Below are 7,455 nucleotides of genomic sequence, written 5' to 3' on the forward strand. Positions count from 1 at the left end.
ATTTTTTTCTATTTTTTATTTTCTATTTTTTATTTAATTTTTTTAATTTTATTATTTAATTTTATTTTTTGACTAATGGTCATAAAAGCAGCTATACTGTAAAACTACAATGTAAAAAAAAAATCCCTGTTTTAAAATTGTATTATAAAGATTGATTTAACTATATAAAGTAATGTTGAAATTACGTAAAATATCAAATGAAGTAATTGTTTATTTAATAGGCCATTATTTTAGTATTAAAATATTAAAAATAATAATACAGTGTCTTTTTGGAGAAGGTCAAACTGACTTTTATATTTATATTTATTTTATTTTATTATTTGATTTTTAAGTTGTATAACACTTTTCTTAATAAACATTTTACAGTAATTATAATATCGTAATATCTTCATGCATTATAGTCCATTTAGCAGGTGGACTATGTATATATATTTACAACTTTATATATAGAGGGCAGGCTGAAAATATAATGTTCATTTTTGCAAAAATATAAACAATCACACACTTGCAATTTTGATATTTAGAATACGTATATCACTTTTCTGTGATTTTACTGTGATTTTACTATATTTATGCAGATAAAGTTGGATATACTATCGATCCAAGTTTATAGAGCTGTGCAATAATATACTTTACATTTAGCAATGATATAAACAATCACACAGCTAAGATTTGCTATAGTGTACCGTATATATTGTTTTAGTTGAATCTACTGTATATATGCAATGTGACTCATTATACTAACTAAATATTCGATTATATTACAAAAAATTTGAAAAAGTATAAAATAAATGATGATGGCTTTAATGTGGAATCTGTGTTCAAGTGATTAAGTATATTTTACCAAGTTGTATCCAGATTGACTCTTGTTTTAGTTATAGGTGCTGTCAGAGATTTTCAGGCATGTGTATGAGATGCAAGCTTTGCCTCTGCCCCGTAAGACCATAAAAAACCCACACTCGTCATGGTAAAAGCCCCTAGTCCAAACAACTTTCCTCCCATACTCAGTGTCCACACCTTTCCATGTCGCCTCAGTAGAGCCTGCTAAAGCTCTCGCGCTCCTTTATCTCTCCGGACAGCTCAGGTCATCACGTCTGTGTCGCCACATTTAGACACGCCATATTTTCTAAAAGTGCAGATGTGTGCATAAAACAAACTTCCAGAGAAGGCACTGAACCCTGAACCTGAACCCAGACGCGCAGATCAGTTGTTTGAAACCGGCCTCTCGATGTAAACTCCTTCCCGCCTCTGAATCGGGCTCGGTTACAGAGGAGGTACGGACCGTGTGCTGTGTGTATTTACCCTGGTTAAAGATGTTATTTCTACCACATGAGCCTACGCTGGGAGAGCCTGCGTTTAAATGTAATCATACTTAGTGAACTGATCATAGGCGATCTGCCGTAACGGGATATGTGTGTGTAGCCGGGTAAAGATGCTCGCCGCTCCGGAGGAGTCGAATGGGAAGATATGGTGGATGACTGGGCTTTATTTGTGTTGAGATATGAGATGTTGTCCATGTCACACGTGTGATGTCTTCCTCCACATCTGCTCTGCTCAGACCGTGTGGTTTTTAGCCAAGCCCCATAGATGGAGTCATTTCAACCCCTCTAAATACCATTGGTTAGTCTGAAGGCTAGTTCTGTCATGACAACTCTCGGAAAGATTGGCATGGTAATGTACATGACAATGTTAATGTATTTAGTCGTGGCGGAATAGATCTGCAACGCTGATGCTGCTGCGGCAGAGCAAGTACCGAGACTTGCTACTGCCAATACGTCCACAACACGCTGCTGTGAGCATGTAAGAAATATTGCTGCTGCAAATATAACATACATGAAATAACCCCCACATACATGAATCACCTCGTAGCAAATCTATACAGGTGGAGCTGGGGGAGGTGGAGGGTTTCTGAAGCAAGCTGCACTGCTACGGCAAGCACTAGTCATATATTTGAATGCTGAGCAGCGAGCTCATTGGCTGCTGATACAGGAGAGAACCAATCAGCTGTGCCATGTGATAATGATGTCATTAGGTCAGATTGAGTTAGACCTATCGGACTGCGCCATCTAGAGTTTCATGCCAGAACTCTGTATTTTGTATGGAAGCATGGTGATTGCGACTTTTTATATCACATTTTTGACTTTTTTCTTCTTGCAATTGTGAGTTTATAACATGCAATTGTGAGTTAAGTCAGAATTTTGAGATATAAACTCGCAACTCTGAGTACATATCAGTCCCCCCCCCTCAAAATTGGACTTTATAACTCACAATTACGAGTTTACATCACACAATTCTAAGAGAAAAAGTCAGAATTACGAGATATAAATTTGCAGTTGCGAGAAAAAAAGTCAGAATTGTGAGATAGGCCTACAAACTTGCATTTGCGAGAAAAAAGTCAGTGTTTATGTCTCACAATTCTTACTTTATTTCTTGCAATTGCGAGTTTATATCATGCAATTCGGAGAAAAAAGAATTGTGAAATAAAAAGTTGCAATTACCTTTTTAAAATTATTTATTCAGTGGCGGAAACGGGCTTCCGTAAGTTTGTCTGCATTAATGCGCTGGAAAAGCAGGCCGGCATCAGGTGAAGTAATAACACACGACACAGAGCTCGACGTGCTTGTCAAATGCACTGTTTGGTTTCATTTTGAGATAACACATTTCATTCATTTGCATTATTCCTGTGAACTGCGGCAGCTAAATGCCAAATAAATAAAACGAAGTGTCCTTTAGCCTTGAAACCACTTCCTTTTTGGGATTCCTTTGTATAATGAGCCTTTGATAAGGCACTTTGGGGAATGGGAGGGGAAGTGAATGCAGTGAGCAGCACCATTAAATACCCAATTCATCACAGTCACAGTTTAAAGGAACAGTGGGCAAAAATAAAATTCCGTCTATTTACTCGCCTCCATGTTGTGCTTTATTTTAGTGGAACTTAATATATCTGTCATAGCTTTCGCATCTCATTTAAATATGCAGATTTGGTGCATCACGATTGGTTATGAGACACCAATGGCATTTGGCTTCAGGCTAATGCACGTTAAATGACAACTGCTGGTTATATGGATCAGCAGATTCTTTTATTTCATTTGAGATGTGACATTTACACAACTTTAATCTAGAAAAGCATACAAGGAGGGCTGTAATACCATTTTAGTGCATTTTGACGATTCACAGTTTTTTCCCTTTTAGTAAGAGTACTCATGGAAATAAAAACGATATACTTAAGCGCGGACTGAATGTAATTTTTCAGACACTTTTTTGCCATTTTTTTTATTGCAGTTTAAATTTATATTAAATGCAATTAGTTTTTGACCCACTTTAATAGAATTATATATTTTTATGTAATTTCATAAATATTCTTGAAATATAGTTAAAGTGTGCTGCCAAATGTACTGACAAGCATGTATGATCAACTAAAATATACTTTAATGTCATTTTTATTCAAATTTGTGTCATGCATTTAAATATATTTTTAATTACACATTTGTAATGATTAAGTTGCAATTCAGTAAAACATATGAACTTTCTGTAATATCAAATAACACACTACCGTTAAAATTATAATTACGTGCTTTAGTATGTTGGTCAACATGTCAAAATAAATGATGAAAGATTAATAAAGTAATTATTTAAATTGTCATTAAATTTGGCATTATTACAAAGTGCACTTTGTGTGTTAAGAAACAGCCATGAAAGTGTCTCTCTTTAACTGGCTTTTTATTTAATTAACATTATATTAGTTACAGTTTTTAATATATATACGTTTAATATTTTAAGTACACGACAAGAGCACATTCAATAAAATTAAGTGCACTTCTTTATCACAGGGGTGTTCGCTATTCATTTGCATTGTGTGGAAAAGAGCAGCGTGAGCATTCTACTAAACGTCTCATTTTGAGTTCCACAAAATAAACTCATACAGCTTGACCATTTTCATTTCTGGGTGAACTGCCCCTTTAAAATTGAACACAGATTGACAATGCATGAAATATGTCAAAGCGTATATGCCATTCGAAGTTGTTGCAATAATAATTCGTAGGATGTGACCTCGGGCATCTATTCAAATCGGAGGTCCGAGGGAGTCCGGCCACACCAAACTGAACTGTGAACTTGCAACTTCCCGTGCTGTAGGCGTCTGTTGCTAGGAAACAAGTGGCCCACTCCGTCAATTTCAGCTGGGGTGAAATGCGAGTGTTTTTCTTCACTTTTTTTCTATGAGCTTTGGCTGGCCATCTTTTATTGATGTACAGTTTCCTTTGAGTCGCAATGAGACTTTCTGTGGGCCAGGACACTTTCAAAAGAGAGGAAATGGGGGTGTGTTCTGAGGTCAAATGGTCCCTTTTGTGGGGCTCCTGGGGGACAATGACAGTGGGTTGATGCTATGTGGAGGCGAAGGGGTGAGATCCTTTGGGACAGACAGGTCTGGGGAGGGGAGATGCTGCATGCTGCCAGAGCCCATGCGGAAAAGTCCAGCACAAATATACGGCAGAGGCAGAGAGAGATCATCAGTTTTTAACCACGCTTCGTACTGTATTCTTTCTAGCGCAGCATAAGCAAACAAGTTCGCCCCAAGGGCTGAAATTTGAATAAGCAAATTCTTGCTCCTGATGTTTTTAATGAGTGCAGATGCAACAAAGTAGACTGGCTTTTTATGGCAGCCAAAAATGAGGTCACAAAATAATTACTTTCCTTGTCAATAGCGGGGAAGACTGTAACGCTAAATAAATAAGCAATAAAACCACTTATGCCCTTGTCATCGCAGGTATGTGCAAGAAGAAATTCAATCCTCCACCTTCTTCCAAAAAATAGACAGATAGTACAGTACAATAAGAATTCATTTGTAAACAATAGTTAACATGAACCAACAATGAAAAGTACTTCTAAAACATTTTTATTCTTAGTTCATGTCAATGTCAACATTTAATAATGTTATTAAAATCAAAAGTTGCATGTTTATATTATAGTCTAATATGAACTAACAATAAACTGTTATATTCTTATTAACTAATATCAAATATGTTTTTACTAATATCTATATATATATATATATTAGTCAGTATATCTTTAAGTAAAAATCATGTTATTTATTTATTTAATGATTTTATTTTTAGTTTGGTGCTATAATTTATTTTTTATTAAATTACTACAATGTATATTTTTCAAAATCACTCCTTCACAAGTTGCATATAGTATCAGATTCAATTAAGTTATTTAAATAAGACTGTTAAATTAAGATGGCATTGGTAATGACTGCTGATATGACTTGAGGCAAACTTTACTGAACACAATAACAAAATAAAAGAATAAATGAACAAAACCATAAAGTGTTATAGTTTCCTGGCTCTCCCTACTTTGTAATTCAGTGAATGTTTCTGCAACGATCCAGTGAATCATGCATCATTGTATTGTAAAAACCAGCTTAACTTACTGAAATTCTGTATTTTCTCAGAGAAATATCACACTTGATAGTGCCGTCCACCTGCTTTGGTCATGCATGTGTGTGCTGTTTTTTCATTTTATGCTTTAAAATGTTCATGCTTGCTTTGTTAGTGAAGTGGGAAGTTGCCAGATTCATCCTTATTTTGTGTTCTTATTTTGCATTTGAAAGGACCACCCATTGGGCTCGGAGGAGAGAGATTCCCTGCACGCCGTCTCTTTGGAATATTAATGGGCTTCTCCTGGGAAAACTGCCCACAGAATAGGCCACTCCATCGCTGTCTCTGTTTCCGCTCAGCTGTCCTGAGGGTACGTGAGTGTGTTCAGTACAATCCGGTCTGGAGAAACCTCAAGTACACCTCAAACTTTTGTTTTGATGTTTCATTAAGAACTCTTGAAGTTGAACGTTTCTTTTTTCCCCCCAGAATATATTACCGCTTTTATTGCACAATAAAAAGCACAGGAACGGCTACATTTATGATGTCAAATTCCTTAGTCTCAACTTTATAACCGCAATCAATAAGAAGACACATTGATTGAAATGAGTGGGCCATTAGCACGTGAGGGATTGAGAGAGGTGACAATGATGCCGATCACCACTGGTTTTCATCACCGGAGCTGCATAGTTCTTTCCCACTCGATGGCAGAAGCCCAGACATCTCATCTGTTTCGGCGTTATGAGAGTGACCGTCCTAATGGCTTCTACAGATGGCAGAGCTCGCTGAAGTCATTGCTCTTTTCTTTCAATCCCTTTCGCATTCTTTATCTGTATTTGTGTCTCTGTCACTTGCTTTCAGTCATTGCACCATTTCCTCTGCCCCAGTCGGGGTCTCTGAGGTGAGCGCTGAGTTTTCGGCATATTTATGTGAAGAATCAGTTTTTTACCAGCCTGCCAAGCTGTGAATGAAATAAGATGGATTTGAAATGTAGGGAGGGCAATAACGAATGGTGTTAGAATGCTGAAAAGAAAAAAGTATGTATTAGTGCTGTCAAACGATTAATCTCATCCAAAATAAAAGTTTTTGTTTACATAATATATGTGTGTACTGTGTATGTTTATGTATATATAAATAAAAACACATGCATGTATATATTTAAGAACAATATGTTGTTTATATATTAAATATTTATATAAAATATAATAATAGAAATATATAAATGTATATACATGTAAATGTTTTCAAAATATATACTGCATGTATGTGTGTTTATTTATATATACATAAAAAATAAACAGTACACATGTAAACAAAAGCTTGTATTTTGGATGCGATTAATCACGATTAATCATTTGACAGCACTAGTGTATATACAACCATTCAATAGTAATGTTTTTTAATGTTTTGAGTCTCTTATGCTCACCAAGGATACATTTATTAGACAAAAAATACTGTAAAAATTATAATATTTTGAAATTTTGTTTCAATTTAAAAGAACCGTTTCCCATGTGAATATATCTGTGATAATTATTAATAAAAACATTTGTGCTGCATCATTTTTTTTTGTGGAAACATGATGCAATTCTTTGATTTTTTTTTTCTTTACAGCATTTATTTGAAATAGACATGTTTGTAACAATGTACAACCTGATCAATTGAAATAAAATTATTAATTTCCCTGAAATTTTGATTTCATGGATGGATGGATGGATGGATGGATGGATGGATGGATGGATGGATGGATGGATGGATGGATGGATGGATGGATGGATGGATGGATGGATGGATGGATGGATGGATGGATGGATGGATGGATGGATGGATGGATGGATGGATGGATGGATAGATATATAGATATATGGATGGATGGTTGGATGGATAGATAGATGGATGGATGGATGGATGGATAGATATATAGATATATGGATGGATGGATGGTTGGATAGATAGATTAGATAGATAGATAGATAGATATATGGATGGATGGATAGATATATAGATATATGGATGGATGGTTGGATAGATAGATAGATGGATGGATGGATGGATGGATGGATGGATAGATAGATAGATGTAT

The 7,455-nt window shown here is 35.4% G+C and overlaps 1 long non-coding RNA gene across 1 annotated transcript in view; it reads left to right on the forward strand.

The window, feature by feature from the left end:
* LOC107595661 (uncharacterized) overlaps positions 1-5,779 on the forward strand; it is an 11,738-nt gene extending 5,959 nt beyond the window's left edge. The window contains exon 3 of the long non-coding RNA XR_001610285.1: positions 5,612-5,779. This is a non-coding gene — a long non-coding RNA (uncharacterized lncRNA). The remainder of the gene's footprint in view (positions 1-5,611) is intronic.
* The last annotated feature ends 1,676 nt before the right edge of the window (positions 5,780-7,455 follow it).

The sequence above is a fragment of the Sinocyclocheilus grahami genome, unplaced genomic scaffold, assembly GCF_001515645.1.
Source record: "Sinocyclocheilus grahami isolate Dianchi unplaced genomic scaffold, SAMN03320097.WGS_v1.1 scaffold206.1, whole genome shotgun sequence".
In the NCBI taxonomy this organism is placed as follows: domain Eukaryota; kingdom Metazoa; phylum Chordata; class Actinopteri; order Cypriniformes; family Cyprinidae; genus Sinocyclocheilus; species Sinocyclocheilus grahami.